Raw genomic sequence first — 21,596 nt, 5'->3', positions numbered from 1 at the left:
CCTTTACCCCTTTCACAGAAGTCTTTCAAAGGTGGCAATATGTTCCACATCGCTACTCTTAACTCTCACTCTGCTGTCAAACACTCCTTGGACATCTACGGTCTCCTGGAAGAGCTTGATTTGGATGTACTCAGTCTGACCGAGACTTGGTTCATGGCTAGCTGTGTCACAAGTTTTGACACTCTCCTCCCTGATGGCTACAAGATCATCTCTGAACCCAGAACCAACCGTCCTGCAGAGGCAGTAGCCCTGATCTTCCTGGAGTGGACCCCTGCTTCTGTCATTTCTACGCAGGCCTACTCCTCCCTTGAATGCCTGGTCTGCAGGCTCTCTATCTCTCCTGGTCGCTCTCTCACTGTGGCCACCTTCGACAGGCCGCCTGGTCAGGTCGCTCTCTTCCCTCTAAGTGGGCTATCCTCTCCTCTTCCCTCCTTGCCTCTACCTCTCAACTACTCCTCCTCGGAGATCTTAACATCCACTTGGATGCTAATAGCCCCTCCTCGAGGCTATTTCATGGCCTCTGCAACTCTCTCACTCTCTATTCTACCCTCCGGCCCAATTCACCCCCTCACCACTCCTCTCTCTTGGACTGACTACTTTCTTCTCTCTCTCACCTGTTGCTCTCTGCACCTCAGGCTAAGCGGTCACCAGCACTGCCACCCACCTTCTCAGTCATCCAGCCCATGAAGCATGTGTCAGTGGAGGCTTTCACCGCTACTTTTTCTCCTCCTCCTACACCTTTGGCTGACTCACACTCTGACACAGTCCTTTCAAACCTTCATCTCTCTATCTCTAACACTCTTGATATCTTTGCCCCTGTAATGAGGATCCATTTGAAGCCTGCAGCCAACTGCAACTCTTGGTACAATTCTAACCTCACCACCTTTAAGCACAAATGTGAAATGGCAGAAAGGAAGGGCAAGGCATCATGCATAGCCTTAGACAAACTGGCCTGCTGCCAGCTCCTCCAAAGGCAATACAGACTCTCTGCCCTCTCTAAGAAGAGAGCCTACATCCAAGCCTGCATCTTGGTGGCCTCTAACAACACGGCCTCTTCCTCTACCTTTCCAGACCCCTCTCCAGCCATTTCTCTTCGTCCTTTCTCCTCCTTCCCCCTGTTCACTCCAGACGATGTTTCTAGACAGGTCTGATCTGTGAAAGTCTCGTCAAATTAGGTTCTCACCTGCTCCTCCAGACCCATCAAGGACCACATCAACACCCTTTCTCCAGCCTTGGCTGATTTTTGCAATCACTCTTTTGCCACTGGAACCTTCCCCTCTCCCCTTAAGACCTCCCTTGTGCACCCCCTTCTTAAGAAGCCTTCTGCCAATCGTTTTTCTCCAGCAAATTATCGCCCCATCTCCATTACTCGTTTTGTGGGTAAACTCCTTGAAAAGCTGGCCATCTCCCAGGTTAATCTACTTATTGAATTTATTGGTTGCTTCCATGACCACCAGTGTGGCTTCACAGCAGCAAGAAGCAACGAAACTGCTCCCCTGAACACCTGTGAAAACTTGCTATCCAATCTTGACTCTAATCTTCCATCTGCCCTCATTCTTCTTGACCTATTCTCTGCTTTCGACACGGTCAACCATGCCATCCAGCTCAATCATCTCTCTGACAACCTGGGTATCTCTGGTCATGCCCTTGCCTGGTTTATCTCCTTTCTAACTGATCAACCCTCCCAGGTCCAATTTAGGTCTTTCCCCTCTTCTATCTACCTCTCTACTTGTTGTGTTCCTTGGGGGTTTCCCTGGCTATTTAACCACTACCTGGCACCTCTGGCCACCGCATCTCTACCTTCTGCTCTAACTTTCATTGTTATGCGGATGACAGCCAGCTCTCTTATAGGCTCCCCTCAGCCTCTACTGCTCCTTCTCTCATAACAGACTGTTCGCTATTCAGGAATGGTGTGCCTCCAACAATCTCTGCCTTAATACCAGTAAGACTGAGATCCTCCTCATTGGGGCTCCTGCTCCCGCCTTCCCACTCTTACTCTTGCCGCCCACCCTGGGCCCTCTACCTGCTCCTTCCATTGAGGCTAAGAGCCTGGGGTTCATCTTCGACTCTAGCCTCTCCTTCTCGCCTCAAGCCCAGGGATCGTATCTCTCCGGCCCTGAAATCTCTCTGCTGGCTCCCTGTGGCAGGGAGGCTCAAGTTCAAGACCCTCTGCATCGCCAACAAGGCTTTCTGGGGACGGGGACCACACTACACAGTGTAATACCATGAGCTTGATCACAATGGGCAATATTAAAGTGGGACACCAAAGAGCAACTAAATGGTGGGCCAGTACTTAAAGTGGAAGTCCAGGGAGCCAAATCACTGCATGCAATAATTATGGTAGCACACTAGAGAATATAATCACAGTGTTAGAGCGATTCAATTGCAGTAGGACTTCAGGGGACAATTAACAATGGGGGAGAACTTTCAGTGGAAAATCATGAAGCAAAATACAGTGGAGCAATAATTAAGTAGGACAACTGGGAGCAAAGTCACAGTGGGCAGTAATTAAGTGGGACAATAGGGAGAAAAATCATAGTGGGGAAGAAATTACAGTAGGGCACCACAGTGCAAGATTAGATTGGGATAAACATTTAGAACAGACTGTCATGCCTTACGTGATTGTAGAGCCTTCTGGGTCCAGACCCGGGGGTGGATGGCAGGATATAGCTTAGATGACATGTTAACCAGGCAAACAGGCATCACACTTTGCCAGTTTCAGGGGAAAGATAGCCTAGCAGACCTTTTCTTTGATGGGAAATCTTGGTTGCATGATCATCTCTGGAACCATGAGCGAGTGGGGTGTGTTGAAGTGGAAGCTGGGACGCAGGTGAGCTGGAACAGCTGGGAATTCAGTTGCTGCAGTCCTTTTTGGGCCATTGGTGAGGTTGAGGTGATAAAGTGTGCTTGCTCAGCATATGTCTGAAGGAAAAGTGTGTACTGGCCAAATGCTACAGCTTTGGGCCTTCCTTTTGGTGGATCAAAGTTAAAATGACCAGGTGTTTCAGTTAGGCTGCTTGTTGTTCACGCAATAGTCCCTTTTGGATATGTGTGATGTCATATGTGAAGAAGATCCGTGCAAATAGATTGTCTGTTTTTCTACCTAACAAGCCTGCTCTACTCTAGTGATGCTAAGAGAAACGGCTCTTCTTGTGGAATTTCACAGTCTGGTTAAACATTATCTGGGAAATGTTATCAAACATATGAAGTACACTAACCTATGGCTAACAAAATATACAAGTGTTATAGTCTAGCTTTCAAATCCGACATTTAAGAAATCCTCAACAAATTAAACATGCTTGTGTTTTATTTGTACGCCAACATCAGTTGGCATTTACATAATATGTTATTTAGGCAGACCTGTTTAAAGTGCACATCCACAGCCAGTGACATTATTATTTGTGTTTATTTTGTAATTAATAAAAAAAAACAAGCATTGGCAAAGCCAGGAGCGTTGGCTTTTGTGTTGGCATGGGATAGGCATGTCTCGACAATGTCATAATCCCACTACCTGGCTATAAGATGGTAACAGCTGGAAAATAGTATGTTGACCTGCCTAGCACCCATACACAAGCCTGGCTGTTGCTTTTGTCAATGTGTGTTTTTAACATGACAGCAAGGGACAGATAGTAAGCAAGTGGCTGAAGGCATACTTGGTTGAGACATTTGTATTACACCAAAGCATATGTATTGCTGCAATTAAGCCATCAATTGACAGACACCATAGAGAAGACGGCGTCAAAAGAATACTGGCATGCCAAGGCTTGATGTTACTGATGTATAGCGATAGCTCAAAGAGATCACAGGAGGATGTGTTTTGGGCATCAGTGAGAATGACTGTTGGGATCAGCATAGCTGTGAGCAGTCAATTTGTCCGTAAAAGACAAACCAACGTGCACACAAAGCACAGTTGTATCAATTTGCTTAATCAACTGGATGTGTCCCACATAGTGCTTTAAATGCAGTGCAGGAGCTTAAACACACACCTGTGCACTTACTTCTAAAATCTTTAGTGGAACTTTTTAAACAACTAAGGAGTGAGGTGGAACAACAAGGAGTCACTCTATCATCAGTTAACACCATTAGCAATCATGTGCTGATGCGAACCTGCAACGGGTGTCTTGAGTTGCCTTCAGTGATCCAGGCTGATAACGTTTCTAAAAGCCTGATCACTTATCAAGTAGAAGCCATACAAACAACCACGTGCTTTGCTCTTCCTCTGTCACAATAGAAGAGGTTGAGATGGGGAGCAAACAAAATTTATGACAAAAAATAAAACCAGGGGCCAACGCTTTGGAAGAAAAGTTAAAAGGCTTCTTAAGAGAGAACACAGAAAGCAGAATTTGATAAAAATGTTCAACTCTTCTATTCGAATCACGGATGGTCTGAACATGTCTTTAACTGAAAATAAACAAGACATTCATGAATTAAACGATCCTAACAATGTAACAGAAAGCAGATCCATAAAAAGGAAAAATAAAAAAAATCTACACTACACAATAGGGATCTAAGAAACTTGTGTGGAATTAAATCTACTGACAAGTCATATAATGATAGAATTCCACAAGATACCATGGTCGATTGTGAAGTGGTGAGCTTAAGGCCAGACATACGGAAGCGTGAACAGGGGATCATTTATTATGAAAATGGGGATCATGAAGATCATATAATACAAATGGATCAGTTGGGTCGGTACGAGTTTCTCCCACTATATAGCTCTAGCAGGACAGATGAGACTATGTTTCCTTCTCCTTGAGCCGGAAGTGGTGCTACAGTCCCTAAAAATAGTTAACAACTTATAAAAAAAATATATTATTCTAGAAAAAGGGCATTCCAATGAATAACACGTGTTTGCTCACCTCCTTTCAAGTTATACCTATACTACATCTCATTTCCTCTAAAGACACAATTCTTGTTGAATTATTGCAGCATGATGATTTGTGAATAGTCAAAATCCATTATATATTTACACTTATCAGGCGCATGGTCTTAGAGAACTTGGACAGTCTGCATATTATGGGTTTGATGAAATGCCAATTAAGGAACAAGTGAACTCTTTGGTGTTTGGAGAACGAAAACTATCTCACCCCATGTACTAACCACCACAGTTCACATTCTGCAACTAGTAAAAATAAGTTGTTGGTGGCTACCATTTGCTAAGAGGACTGACAAAGAAGAAGACTGGAGATGGCTTCCTGAAGAACCTGCAAATTACGTGAAGTGGTCTTCCTGAATGAATTAAGAAAGATTTCAGATTATTTGCTGGAATTAGATTGAACATCCCCAAATTCTGGATAATGGAAGAGTCAAAAAATTGTTAGCTACACATTATTTTTTCTTAATTTAAGAAATAATGTTGATGACTCGAGTCTGGTTTGATGGCTTTACTAATGATTATACTCCCGCAGGGAAGGATCAATTAGGCCTTCCCGAATGGAACCTTGGAATTGGAGTGAGAAACTAAGTTATGTCACAATTAGTCCCATAAATGTGTTAGATGACAACATTTTAGCGGTAAGCATACAATATTTCAATCTGGATAATGTGGAACTATTGAGATGAATAGTTCATCTTAATTCCCCCTCCAATTCGGAGGAAAGAACTGATCTGGTAAAACATTTAAATTTGGCATTAAAAACATGGATAGCTTTTTGATCTGGGAACCTTAATACTTTGTGGGGGAGACTGTAATGCACGATATACAGGAATGTATGCAGGTGTTGGCGTGTTTGATGCGTCCTATAATCAAATACCGGACTCCACTATGCTACAATTATACAAAGCCTTCCCTTCATTATAAAGAATTTAAGTGATCACACTTATCTTTCTTCGACTTTGGAGGGTTGTGATCCTATTTCCTGGTTGAATAAGGGTCTGGGAGGATTAAATAAAAATGTGGAGGGGACAGCAATTGTCTGGTCACATAACATCTTAAAAGCTTTTGCTAAATGTCCGACACCTATTATTAGCAAATGCAATGCATTGAAACAATCAAAGACTAAATTCAAGATTATGCGACTCAAGTAAAAGCTGGACCCATAATTGTACTATTCTGTCCATTAGTCGCAGGAGTGTAAAACATTTGACCCGTTGATCAAGGCTAATTAAAGAGATCTTTGCAAAGAGCTGATTATGTCAAATCTGATTGAAGCAGTGTATATCACTTTAAGAAACAATATGCATCAATAGTATAAAAACCGGTTAAAGCAACATAAACAGACTAAGATCATGGCTCAATGGGATAATATGTTATCTGTGATAACTAAACAACATGCCCTTGCCTTTTGGGGGTTGATAAACACTATCAATGATAGTGAGCAATTAAGATTCATAATGCCAGTATCAAAAACCTGATGGATTTCATTGATAAAAGTCTCTTATCTGGATTGCAGAGGTAGCGCTAATCATTCATATCATAATTTGCCTCTCGATCTTCCTCCTTTTCAATATGAGAAGGACTGGGCTACACAAATATCGATTAACAAATCTAGAGCTCTGGGCCCTGATGGGCCAGCGAATGTTATATTTGTTCAGCAGGCTGAGAATTGGGCCAATTCCGCCCTTACGCTTTTCATACAAATAGCACTGATCAGGGTAATTCCAGAATCTTGGAAAGAATCAATTATTTTAATTTTCATGTAGGGTTCCAGATACGCCCAAAGTGCTTATAGGCTTATCACTCTACTGGATTCTCTGGATAAAACATTTGCAAGTTTAATTTTGATTAGACTAAAGAAATCGGTCCCCACACAAAGGGCCTCATTACGAGCTCAGCAGTAACCCACCGGTGCTGCTGGCAGGTTGCCGCCGACCTCGTAACACTGTTTCTGGCATCTAACTTCCTTGTGCTCGTCAGACCGGCAAGCTAGGTGCCGTAAAATGTTAATCCCCATTCCTGTGTAGTCCCATAGGACTCCACGGGAATGGTTTCATGGAAGCACTGCTACTAATAGTGCTGGTGCTTCCGTGATGAGTCTGCCTACCGGGGTCGTTACCTGGTAGGCTGACTCATCATGGAAAAACCGTGCCAGTGCTTCTGTGAACCCATTCCCGTGGAGTCCCATGAGACTCCACGGGAATGGGGACTAACATTCTCCGTCACCTAGCTTCCCGGGCCGCCGGGACCGGTATGTCCTGGTGGCACTGGGAAGCTAGGTGCCAGAAACCGTGTAATGACATTGGTGGCAACCATGTAATGAAGCCCTTAAGTGGAGCACAAATCAGCATTCCCGAAACATTTTCAACTAAGTATAATATGTTGATTTTCAATTATGTAGCAACAAATTCTCCCCCAATAAATCATTTATCTTTATTTGCTGCACTTATTGACTTTTTGCAAGCTTTTAATGCAGTGTCTCAGCAGTGTCTCCTGACTAAACTACATAAAGGAAGGCTGCTCTAAATCTGGTGGAAGACCATTGACATTTTACATAGTGATACTCCACATAGCATTAGGCTGGACTCAAGGGTAAATTCACTAAAACAATCTGCACTGTAAAGGAATGAACCAAGGCTGTTTGTTGGCTCCATTTATATTATTTTTAATATTTGTTGAGCACCCACTCATTCCACTCAAAATCAGCACCCAACATTTTCCATAATCTTCCTATAGTTGTATTTGATCATACTCCAATTGGTTTACGGAGATCATTAAACCATCTGATTTCCTATGCAATCACTTTGTATTAAAAACTGATACGTCAAAAAAAAAAAAATTATGATTATTACTACTAAGAAAAGAAGATGCATCTAAACGATATCTAGCTGACCAACATTTTGAGAAAGTTGAAGAATATAAGTATTTGGCTCTTGAAATAACTACTTGCATCTCTGAGTGAAATTTTAATTGAAGAAAAAGCCAAAAACAGTCATCCACACACAATCCTTCATCGGAAAATGGGTGTGTTTTATTCAAGGGCTGTTATATAATCATAAATGAAACAACAATTGCTTACGCCCATTAGGTCCTGACCTCTAATGTGTAAGACTATCCGCCTAATTTTGAGCACAAATTAAGGGGCCCATGCCCAGGTTTTCTGAGGAACGCTGCTATTCCCTTATTTAGAATAGAGCAGGATCTGGTGCCGCTATGCACAGACCATTGGAGCTCAAAATATTTCAGCAATCTAAAAAGTTGACTTTGGCAAGATAGTTTTTTTATACAACATTAAGGTAGCCATGGATGCCAACCTAAAATATCCTAAGGCCTAAGCAAAAACCCAGAAATTGATTAACAACTGGAAGCTAATTGAGACAAACCACAGATTACAGAACTATAATAGGTCCCTTGTTGATATTGCAATAACCAAAACTATGTTTGTCTTTTCACAAACGAAGACATGAGATCCTGCTATATGAAATTCTGGTTGAATATATTAGATATTAAAAAAGACTGTAGGATCCCCTCTACAACTGACGAACATGGTTAAAATAACCTGTTCTATAGAGTTACTTGCACTCAGGAGGGTACACCCACTGTTGTGCTCACTGCACCATTCACAGAGGAGAAATATCCATTTGCATATAGGTCTGGTCCCACACACACAGGCAGTCCAGCATCGGCATGCTAGGTGATTTTCTCCAAACAAAAGTACCATCAGCAACCCCAGACACGTGTTTTGGTCTTGTTGGGCCTCCTCATTCAGGTGAATATGAACCTCTCTAAGGCACAGTGAGCAAGGAGTCCACGTCTGGATTACCCTGGGTTACTTATGGTGAAACCCCAAGTTTTACAAATGAAAGAACATGGTTATACACAGGCACAGTCAGGTAAAATGTGATTGTAGACCCTGCAGTGAGGGAACCTTCCCATAGAACAGGTTTTTTGGCCATGTTTGTTCTCGGAAGAGTTGTCATCAGACCTTTTTGTGAATGTATTAGACACCTCAGATGTTGGTGGCCAAAGACAAACAATTCCAAAAATAAGGTGCATGTGTAGATTGTGTAAATAGCCAGACCACTTTAGAGAATATCAAACATTTAGTCTAAAACTGTTCAGAGATAGACGCACACAGGATTACATTTTTTGGGAATTGTGCACGTGTATTGAGATGTTTTGCTCTCACTGGGCCTGATCATGAGTTGGCGTTAGCCCTTAAATGATGCAGTAATGCTGTTTCCACCGCATTTAATGGCTGGTCCTATCACAAGTCCGGCCAGCTCAGAGCTGGGGATAAACACGCAGAGAAAATGCCAATTTTCAGCGCAATTACCGCCGGCAGTATTACCACATGGTAATTGCACCAAAAATTCCCCATTCAGTCCAATGGACCCAATGGGGAATGGGGATTTACAGTTAGTGCCCGACCCGTGATCCGGCAGTAATACCGCCGGATGAGTGGGCACTAACACTAACATATTTGGGCAGTATCCCACCCGGGATACCGCCCAACTCATGATCAGGCCCATTGCATGAACAATAAACAAATAAGCCTTAAATAGAAAGTGAACCCTGGTTGCACCTATATTGTTTATACTTGCCCTCTCCCCGGACTCCAAAGTAACTAAAAAGACTATGTATGAGGTCAGGACGTCTTCTCAATTAGACACAGGTCGTCAGCATACTCCAATTAATGGATGTGCATCTCAGTCCAAAATGTCCACAAAATCGGAAAGTGGTCCCAGGGAAAAGTCTCTTGTTCAAATCAAAAGTGGGTAAAAATGAGGACTCTGCTGGGACTATAAAGAGTTGTGGATGTTTTACCTCTGTGAATTCCTACTAAAATTCCTAACCTCACATATGTTCTTTTCTATAAAAAAAATAAGCCAAAATCTTGCCAGGGTTCAATTTTGGCTTTTTATTCAATTGCATTTACATAGGTGGATTACACCGCAATGTGAATGAACAGTCTACAGAAAGGATGTTTAATATGATGTATTTTATTATTCTGTAAAGTTGTAATATGCATGTAATGTGTAATATTGTTTTATTATGTTGGAGAGTGTATTAGGTTTAAACCATGACTACACCTAATAATAAAAGTATTACAAAAACAACACCCACACATTTTTTAGCCCTCCTCACATGTCATCTCCCCCCTAGTTTTAAGCCAATGCAGAAGTGGTCGTGTGTAGATGACACTCATGTACTAACATAATAACCAAAACTAAAAATACATGTACTTTCTAAAACCGAACCACCCTATAGATATTTGATGACACGAGAGCAGGGTGCACTTTTATACTAAACACATCTGTACTCCAGCTCACGCGTGCAGCCAGCCCACTTTTGGAGGCAGAGATAAGCGCAAAATATCGGCATTAAGCAGATGCGTCTTCTACAATGACATTGTTAAAACTCTGGGAATATTCATGACCAGCTGCAAGCTGAAAGGCATGTTCTAAGGAGTTTGCATTGCACACATCGCTGTATAATTATTCATACATATTCTTTGCATGGGGCGGTTGGTAGGACCATCACTGGTATACGAAACACATGTTTTATTGTAATGCTCCCCTCACAGTTATGCTCACTAGCACGTTTGCCATTTCCCTCAGTGACCCCCGCTCAGTTATATCTTTGCAACGAGATGAAATCTGCTCCGTCAGAAACTCTTATCTATGACGCCAGATGGCATAGTAGTAATACATATTTTAATGTCAAACCAGAATAATAATTTCAAACTTATGTCGAGCCACATCTGCTCTCGAAATTAAATATGCTGTTTTTACAGCACTTTACATTACAGTTTTGTGCGCATCTCTCACAGACAGAACCCCTTGGAAAAGATCTCATATCCGATTTGAAGGAATTTTCCAAATGCAATTGCAAGTCCCCTCGGCATAAACGAGATGCAGATGTACGAAGCTGATATAAGGCGCCATTAGACCACGTAGGCTTCAGTGAATGAGAAACCTTCACTGGAGCCTTTAGATAACGCCTCATTGTGACATTCAAGAAACTACCTCACTGGTGTAGATCGACATGTTACTCATTTTGTAAAACACATTTTACTAATCCAAATATTTTGAAAGTTAACTAACAAGATAGTGGGCCTCATTACAAGTCAGGCAGAATGGGTTAACGAGCTCCGCTAATGGTGGCGGGCCCGTTAACATCATTCTGCCTGATTACGAGGTCCCCTCGCGGGACCCGGTAAGGACGCCTGGTAAAACCAGGCGTCCTTACCGGGTCCCGCGAGGGGAAGAGGGAGCTAACAACGGGCCTGTCGTAATCAGCCGTTGTTAGCTCCCTCCCCCATTCCCATTGAGCCCTATGGGGGCTCAAATGGGAATGGGGAAGGTCCGGGTACCTGGAAGGAGGAATTACCGGCCCCTCCAAAGTCGGAATGGCCCGGTAATTCCCCATTCAGGGAACCCGGACCCGGTTTTGGTGGCAGCCATGCCGCCAATAGCGGCTTGGCTACCGCCAAAGATGTAATGGGTCCCAGTGTCTTCAGGAATTTCGTTTTGAATAATGGCTTCAGCTTTTCATCTTAAAATGTGAACAGGGAAGGTTTGGTTTGAAACTTCTCTTCAGGGTTCCATTTGCCCTTCAGCCTCAAGCTACTTTGCTTGATGTCCCGGCTAAATGTTATTATCTCTTCTTACCTCCTTTTACTACAAAAAAGACTAATGCTCGGCAGTGTGTGATCCTGCTGGCAGAGAGACATCCATCCCCGTTCTGATGAAAGAGGTCAATTCAAGCGACAGGACCTGGACAGTTGTATGCCTGCGTAGATGATGGAGTCACTGTAGAGGCATGTAAAGGGAGCCTAACCAAAGCTGCCTAGAATTCCTGGACTATCATTGGGCTCATGAAGTCTATCTGAAGTGATCTCAGCCTGACTAGATTGGGATTGCGGCCAGCATGACAGAAATGGCGGTCGTCCTTGGCTCATTGAGTTCAAAAGATTCTTCTGCTTTTTCCCTATAAAGTAAAACAAAGGAACGACTCAATGAAATCACGCTGTTACAAAGGAATTAAATTGATGATCCATGATGTAAGTGAAGTTCCAGCACAGTTTGCCAACCCTGCGCAGAAGCTATGGTGCAGAGTTCCTACATGGGGTTAGTGCATGACACTCATTACAAAGGTGCGGATACAGAGGAAAGCACACAACATGTGTTTTCTGTGTTTTCCTCTACCAATTACAATGGGGCTTTTTGTGTAGAAACATCTTGAACTGCATTAAGCTTAGATGGACCACTCCCTCCGGAAATGATAAATTGACCGTTTTATTAATCCATGGAGTCAGGGGTCAAGTCCTAAAAAATAAAGTTGGCGGACTCATCAACAAACGCCATAGGATGTGATGTCGCCAGAAATTGGAATATAAAGGTGAAATATGCACATTTCATTAAATTGGCTTTGGATAACCATGCAAATTGAACTGGACGAATGGCATTTGCCTTTCATAAAATCAACACACACAAAACCAAGAGAGGATATTTTATTCTAATGGTGTTTTTGAAAACTTTAAAGGATGTGCCTGTTTTAAACTCCAAGAACCAATACAAATGCCGACTGCCGAGGTTGGCTTTAATTAATCAATTCAAAGAGGATATTCAATGTTTCACATTTTTGCTGAGGGGGACTGAGTTCACCCTTTGAATAAAGTGGGTGGACTCTGTCCCCCGTGTCTACCCTCAACTTGAGCCCTGCATGGAGTAAGAAATAACATGGATTCCTTAATGATATTTGCAGGACAAATATCACCCCTGCAAGGGGAAGGTTTCAGATAGTTCATGATTTTTATATCTTGGTTTGTGTGCACTGTTTAAAATTCAACTCTGCTGCACATATGGTTCGTAGGAGGATCAGATGGACCGATATTCGTTTATGATGATAGTTGCTGTTTCATCTGGACATTTTTTTTATGACCTCAATTATTTGAGAACTCGTCTTGGATAGATTGACAGTATCTAAAGTCCTGGGTGATGGTATTAAGGGTATTGCTTTTCCCTTCAACCTCTTTGAGGACTTTGGAGAGTTCTCTGGGTCTTGATTTGGTATTACATATTCTTTGGTCAAAATATCTTGACTTTTCTTTGTACTCTGGTAATTCTATAATGGCAAATCTATACAATTGTATGTGGTCCAACACTTAGGCTTTAGATTCCTTAAAAATGCATCAACTGCTGGCAGTTGCAATAGAGCATACAAATCTTTCAGTAAGGCGTATCAACATAGACGATAAGGAAGGAAGGCAGGTTAAAGTTAAACAATGGCAGAATGCTTTCTTTGGATATAGAGGCACAATCCTGAATGATGATCCCCCATATGGGCAACCTGTAATAAGAGAAGAGGAAGTGGTGTAGAAGTGGTCTATCGTGGTCACTCAGGGATGAGAGAGGTGGAAGATCCCACACCTTCTATCTACAGTTTGCATCTGTTGTGACTGTGGGGATAGCAGAGGACCTGTGAACACAGGCTGCAATGGTAAGCTGCAATACATTGCTTGTACCTTAAGAGCGAGCAGGAGACTGTCGGGGGAATTCCCCCTTTGATCCCGTTTGACTTAGTGTGACTTTGTATACATTGAACTAGTTTATGGTTAACAAAGTCTACGGCAGTGAGGCTACACAGAGAACAATCTCTATTAGAACACAGCTCTTTAAACTGCGCTGCACGTAGATCCCTACAACCGCTGTAATAGGTGGAATTAGCGGTAACAAAGCGTCGGTCTGGGTAATAAGTCATGTAGAATCCTGGAAGGAATATTGTACTGCTACCAATACTTCATATTGAACAATTGACCCAAAATAAAACCACATTCTGACACGATATGCCATCAAAATCTAAAACTCTAAAGCCCCACTATAATATGAGGAGGGGTGCGATTGAGAAGGATATGAACACGTCTAATACCAAGAAGAAAGGGGCAAAGACAGTGAAGAGACCCGATGAAAAGGGAACGACCCTGGCTCTATTTCATAACAATGCCCTAAAGGAAAAAAACATCGCCCCAACTGAAGACGATTTGTTGCCTATTCATAATGGCAGCCAGCCTCAGGATGTGACAAATTATGATGACATCCATAATAAATCCCTTCTTGACCTATTTCTGTCAATACAGAGAACTATGCTATCTGCGGATAGCAAGGTCTTGCCTATAGGAGGGTAGGTAGTCATCGTTGAAGCACAGGTATTACAACCAGCGGAAAAGCTCTCCAACAGTGGCCAGGTCTGCGCATCTATCGGCATCACCGAACCTATTGATAGATCCCTGAAAAGTCCAACGAGATCTCCCTGGTAAGCAGTGACAATCAAGATTCTGATCTCTCCCAAAATTTGGGACATACAGAGAACACATTTTCTACACCCTGCAGGAGGGTCAAGCCAACCTCTCTGTGGAAGAAGTTACAGAAACATCAAGGAACAATAATCTAGCAGAAAATAAGATGTGCATAATAAAGAATTTAAATCAAAAAGAGAGATGTAGATGGCTGACAAGATCGTCAATGATTACAAAATTACACCTGAATCCTCAGTTGCGTGTACTACTTTCTGAGGACTTTGGTTTGTTGATCCATTGAGTACTATCAACCCTAATGTCACAGCACTGCACTGCAAAGTTTTAGCTACAGCACAACTGATTCAGAAACACAAGAAGAGCTTGGTGCAAGTGGGAATGGAAATTGATGCCAACCCTGAAAAAGAAGAATCTGAACTAAAGGAGAAGGATAACTTACAAAGAAACAAAAATCTCAATAAACCTGAGCATCCGTTGGGGAAATATGTACAAATGACATTCAAAGGATGCTAAAGTGGCTGGCCGAATCCCTGCTCTTAGCGATACAAAAACACTGAGTCTGGTCCTTATTAACTTGGAATATGTGTAGTTTTAAGCACTTTCTATCTAAGAATGGGCCTCTTCCATTGATTCTAATTCATCATTTTTACCCAAACTGTTGTGGATGGATTTTCTACATATCAAACAAAAGCTAAGAAGGGACAACGAGGGAGGCCTTATGGAGGGTTGTTAATTGGAGTATCGGTTGCACTGAAAGAAAATAAGTTCGTAACACCTCTTGAAGATAGCATTAACGCAGTAGAAGTGATGGTAATGGTGAATGAGTGAACCTATATAACCCACTAGGCGCCCATTACAGAGAATTGATCCAAGACACACCGCATAGCCTATTAAGTCAATGGATGTATGATTCTAAAGTAATTATGTCATTGTTGCAGGAGACGTTAACTGTCACATTAAGGGGGGAAATGGTATGGCCACTAACACATTATTGTAACCGTGGAGTTACATGGAACATAACATCGATGACGCAGAGGCGGAATGTTGGCTTAACTTCTTTAATAATTGGGAGTTAGAAATAATAAATGGGTGTACATTTAGTGACCGCCCGGGGAAACACACTTGGAAAGGCGGTCTTGCACAGAGCACCCTGGACTACATCTTTGCAAGCTGTGAAGTGGCAGCCCTAATTAAAGAAATGCGAATAGTTGAAAATGAGTGGAGTGACCACGACGCACTGATCATGCATTTTGGTGCCGTGGAACATACTCCTAAGGTTATTGAGGTGGGTAAACTATTAGTGAATCACTCTGCTACTCGGATAGTATGGTCTGAACACAATATTCTAAAAGCAGGGCGGGCTATTATAGATCTGAATGTAAATTCCTTACCTATGTTTCAGACCATGTCGATAGAGGAAATCGAGAACTGAATCTTGGTGGTAAAAGACTCACAAACGGAGGCGCCCTTCCACAAAGAAATTAGAGATGCTAAACAGAGGTTAAGAAGGGACATTCATAAAGCCAAAAGAGCATGCAGTTTGCTGCTCTTCATCCATGTGGTTATCAGAAAATTAAAGAATAATTATCGACTGTGGTGAAAATTGAGGAAAAGGGCTAAGTGAGTTGAGTCTTGGCAATGCGTGGTTAATATACTGTGCACAAGGAATACCCACAATATATGGGCTCTACTGGGGGAGGCAAGAGGAAGCAGGCAACAACTCCTGGTCAATCCCATAGCTGCCCATGATTGGGTCGAGTTTATTGAGAGCCTTAATGATCCTGATAGGTTGGCCTGGACCTATGAAAATAGTGCCAAGCGGGAATTCCCTTCATTCGTGGTGACAGTAGTAGATCTACAAAACAAAATAAGTAATTTAAAATCATCAATGGCCCCAGGACCTAATGGTTTGTCCAACATGGTTCTGAAAAATAATTCCCATTTCTGGGCGAGCCTGCTAAAAATATTGTTTGAGAAGGTGTTAATGGAGAGAATAATTCACTGCTCTTGGCAGACAGCTATTCTAGTACCTGCGTTTAAAAAAGGGATTAAAACTGATCCCGGAAATGATAGACTGTTGTCTTTGCTTGACTGCACAGGAAAGTTATTTGTTGCATTACTTTTATGAGAACTACAATCCTGGGCAGACAAAGTAAGGGTCCTTCATCGCTTCCAGAGCAGTTTTAGAGCTACACATAACCTAGTAGTTATGGATGCTTTAAGAAGTAGAGTACAGCAAACTAGCAGCCAGCCTGTTTATGCCCTATACTTTGAATTCAGCGCATTTTATGCGGTCAGTAGAGAGAGACTTTGGCTTAAACTCTAGGAATTGGGATGCCCGATAGGGAAACTCTACTTTCTGAAGTTACTGCACAGTAACACTACTGTCCAGCTTGAACTTGACAGTTGTGGTACCATGACAAAGCCTATTAAACAGAATAGGGGAGTGAAGCAGGGATGCAGTACTGCCCCTTTGCTCTATAATCATTTTGTTTCTGATATCCATCAATCCATCCAGGCAGTCCATAACTGTCCTTATAAAATCGGTACCAAACATTGCTCTTTATTAGCGTATGCAGACGATTTAGTGATCCTCAATCATACGTTTAGCGGGTTACTAAGATCTGCTGAAAGGTTGTGGTAATACTCTGAAATCAACGGACTAGTGATTAACCATAATTCGACCTAGTTGATTTTATACACAAGGGGAAAGATTGCACGACCACGTATGCATGCTACAACATTTGAAATACAATATGCTCCATCCTATAAATATCTGGGAGTGGAGTTTGATCCTAAGGGGATTATTTTTCTTGCATACAATCACGTACAGTTAAGGCTGCACAGTTAACAGCTTTAATTTATCAGTTTACTTGTAAGCAAAGTGGCTACTCCTTGTGGGGTGGGCACGCCAATTATACATACAATGTTTGTTCCCTATGGTAAATTATGGACTAGAAGCATTAGTTAATATGGATCTTAAATGGCTCCAGATTATTGAATACAAATTCTGGAGGAAGGTATGGGGGCTCCCTCCGGCTACATTAGGGTTAGAGTTGTAACTGCTGTCACTTAAATCACTGGTCATGAAAAAGAGGGCGGAACTATATATCAAAACTCTCAATGTTCCAACAAACTTGCTATTGGCGAGTCCGGGAGAAGATATTCGAAGTAAAAAGCAACCCGTGTTAACAGCTAACATGGATTTTCTCTTCGAAGCCATAGGCTGGACACCGCAATGGAGAGAAGAGCATGACAATTTGAAATACACTCTTGGCAAGCACATGGTCTTGTGGGATTGGCACAATAATGTTGTCCATTTAGAGAACCTGAAAAGTTATAAGTTAATTTAGTGCATGCTGTACATGTTCAAACGGGTGCAAACGTATCTGAATCTGTGCCCTCTATTAAGTTTAGGAAATTTATATTGTTACTGCGAATTACCCATTTACCAGGTTTGGCAGTGGTGGGACAAGAGCGACATGTGCCTAAGGCTGAATGAATATGTTGAATATGTAAGAATAGCATGGCGCTTGAGACTGCTAAGCATATACTAACACAATGGACCTCATTACACGGATGGCGGTAAGGGTTTACCGGTACCGGTATTTTACCGGTACCGGTAAATCCTTACCGCCTTACTACGAGGTCCCTTTGCGGGTTGGGGAATTTAACGCCTGCTTTTTGCAGGCGTTAAAAACCAACCCGCAAAGGGACCAGGAAGCTAATTACGATACTGCAATTTGCGGTACCGTAATTAGCGCCTTCTCCATTCCCATAGAGCCCTATGGGGCAAAAATGGGAATGGGGAAGGGCAATGGTGGAAGGGGGAATTACCGCCCCGCCAACCTTGGAATAGGGCGGTAATTCCCCTTTCCACCAAGGCGGTGCCAGTATTTTACCAACATGAACCATGGCGCTAATAGCGCCATGGTTCACCGCCATCCGTGTAATGAGGCCCAATGTTTGTTAATGGGACCAGTTTATACCAAACATTATGGAAAATTTCTGCACCATTTAGATCATATTAAAGAGGCCACATTCTGGTACCAGTGTATAATGTTAGCCTTCATCTGTCACTATATAGTGCATTGCAGAAGATCTTATGAGCACATGTGTAACGGTATGGCAGTAAAAGGATGCTGCAGAATCAAATGAATAAGGCCAAGTAGTAGAACTCTGAAAACTTTGAACTAGCAATTTGGTATGGCTATAATGATTAATGGGAAATTAATTGAGCTAATTAAGACTGCTGAGTTGAAGGGCCCAATGGGCTGTGGAATTGGCTAAGAGACTATGGGCCTCATTACACGGATGGCGGTAAGGGATTACCGGCACCGGTAAGTGCACCGGTGCCGGTAATCCCTTACCGTCCTATTACGAGCTCCCTTTGCTGGTCCCTACCTGACCGGCTAGTTTTACCAGCCGTTAAGGACGGGACCCGCAAAGGGACCTGGGTGGCAATTACAGTACCGCAATTTGCGGTACCGTAATTGCCGCCTTCCCCATTCCTATTGAGCCCTATGGGGGCTCAAATGGGAATGGGGAAGGGCCAATGGTGAATGGGGAATTACCGCCCTGCCAACCTTGGAATGGGGCGGTAATTCTGCCATTCACCATGGCGCGATCGGTAAATTACCAGCGGCAACCATGGCGCTAATAGCGCCATGGTTACCGCCTTCCATGTAATGAGGCCCTATGAATGGTATCAAATTTAGAGATGTGCTGGAAGATATGTGTTAAATATGTCTGGAAGAAATTAAGTACTGAGCTCATTTGCTTGCTCTCTTCCATTTAATTCTTATTACCAAAAGCCTACCTTTAATTTTTTGTAATATGAATTAATTAATGCTATGCAATTTAATTAGTTACATAGTTTATGAGAATGTTAGAATTGTATTAGAGTTTTCTTTGTCCCTTTTAATTGGATTTAATTGTATGAATAGATTGATTGATTTATCTGAAAAGTGTTTCTGTAAAAAACGATATCACATTAAATAAAATAAATAAATAAATAAGTAATAAGAGAATTGACAAGCCTTGTCCATAAATGCTCAATAAGCCTTGCTTCTTGTTTAAGGAGTTCAACCACCCCAATGTACCTGAAGTGGAAGAGTTTTTCCGACGGTTTGTCGATGGGATCCTTCGAGGGTGTACTCCCTTTCAAGCAGGAGCACCTGGGCATCGAGAACGTGGAGGAAAAATGGAACACAGGTGCCATTACAGTAGCTTTGACCATGCATATCTGAGTCAAGTGTACTGCTGTAGTTGTAACGCTCACCTGGTTCCCACGGAGGCGCGGCGTCGAAGGCGCAGAACTCTGAAGATGGACAGGAAGGACCCCTCTATTCTGGCTTCCCTGGCTCGTTGGATACCCTCCTGTGCGTGAAAAGGGAGTATTACCAACTGTGGAACAATGCTCAAGCCTCCCACTCCCTTCCAACCCTCCACGATACCTCCTCCACGATTCCCCGTGAAGCCTCACCTTAGGGTTTGGAAGGATGAGCTCTCCATCCTGCTTCTGATGCAGGGGCGCGTTGAAACCCAGTTACTTCACTGGATTGAGGATTGATGGGAGTTCAGGTAAGCTTGACTGTTCAGGTAAGGCGCTGTAAAAGTTCTGTTCAAAAGTTCAAGCTTAATAATAATGTTCGTTGTCTAATTGCAGCAAGCGCTAATGCTTATGTCTTTTTCCCCTTAGGGGCCGGGGTTCGGAGTGCCGGAGATATGGCGCTGACCCGAAGTGAAACAGTTCTGGATGAGCGCTCAGGTAATGTCTTTGCATTCGCTCATTCAATGTCTTTGTCTTTTTTCCCCATAGGGGCCGGGGTCCGGAGATGCCAGGAAGCGGCAGGACCCGAAATGCAGTGGGAATAATCCAACAGGTAAGACTTAAAAGGAAACTGAGCTTTCCTTATTCCTTTTCTCCCTCTCACCTTTGTTCTTGTCTTTTTTCCTCTAGGCGCCGAGGCGTAGCTGAATCCGGAAGATCGCTGCTGAAGATGGAAGCGCCTTGCAAAGGTGAGTAAAATGCAGCGCTGCAGCGATCGAAACAAAATGCCTTTAAAATGATGTCTTCCTTTTCAGGGCCGTTGGAGAAATGACTCCGGGATGCAGATTAAGCAGGTAAGGGCTTTTCTTCTCCTATTCTCTTCCTTTCTCCCCTTGCAGGTGTTCCAGGGTGCTGGCAGGCGTGGCTGAAGTCAGGATGCAGGAGCTGACACGGTGAACGTCCAGCTGCTAGGTGCAGAACAACGCGAAGCATGTGTGGCTGTTCGGGTGGGGTTTAAATAGCCTTGGAAGAAGTTCCTGGTATGTATCCTTCCACCAATCAGGTATGTATCCTTCCCCGACCACACCCGGGTGGTGAAGTAGTCCTACAGGTTAAGTAGTCCCATTCAGGCCTCAAGAGGGCCTGGATGAAGCAGCAAGGTCTGCATCAGGTAAGTGTGCACCCAAGCACTTAAACACATATCCTTTTCTATGAGCCTGGCGCCTAAGGCGCCAGGACTGGGGTCCGCTATGAGCCTGGCGCCTAAGGCGCCAAGACTGAGTCCAAAGGGCCCCGACTTGGGCCCGCTGAGACTTCCCTGGGGAAAATGATGTCTGCCTCTGGGGTTGCTGGGCCCGGCCTGGCTCCTTAGAGGTAGGCATCATGACAGTAGTAGGCCAATGGCTTTTGGCCCATTGTGCTTTTCTGGGTCAGTACGATGGTCATAAGTATGCCGTTAGAATGCAAAAATATGTAGATTTCTTGTGTATAGTCTGGCGTGGCAAGAACTGGGGCTGTAGATATTTTGTACCATGTGTGCTGACCATTCAGGTTTGTGATTGCATTTGTGTGCTTCTTTGAGACCCTGTAGAAGTGGTCGCGTGTACGCTGCATAATCTAGAATCCAAGCTCTGCAGTAATTGCACAACCATAGGAACATTTTCATGTTCTTCACTGTCACAGGTCTGGGCGTGGCGCACAAGGTTGCTCCTCTGTCTGGTATTATTCGCTTACCATTTGCTGATACCAACTGACCCGAGCACAGTACTTCCAGTTAGCTATACTGGAGTTTGGCCCTGTCAACCATTTATTCCTTGCGAGGCCAGATGTTGAAGGAGAGTAATGGAGAATCTTCGGCAGTCTTGCTCACTGTCTCTGCAAACAAGCAATTCATCCACATACTGGATGACCGTGCTGGGCCCTTGGATGTAATCTAGGACAGTGTGTAGTATTCTGTTAAAAATGCTTGGGCTTTCACAGTATCCTTAGGGCAAAGAGTGTGTTTGTAGCGATTTCCGCCAATGTAAAGGCGGTGAGGTACTCTGAATTAGCATGCAAAGGTATTAAAAAGAAGGCGTTCTTTAAATGGACTACCGTGAAGTGGGTAGCTTCCTTGGGGACACTACACA

The sequence above is a fragment of the Ambystoma mexicanum genome, chromosome 6q (genome assembly GCF_040938575.1).
Source record: "Ambystoma mexicanum isolate Mex_15411 chromosome 6q, UKY_AmexF1_1, whole genome shotgun sequence".
NCBI lineage: Eukaryota > Metazoa > Chordata > Amphibia > Caudata > Ambystomatidae > Ambystoma > Ambystoma mexicanum.
The sequence above is the reverse complement of the archived record's forward strand: the minus strand, read 5'-3'. Positions refer to the sequence as shown.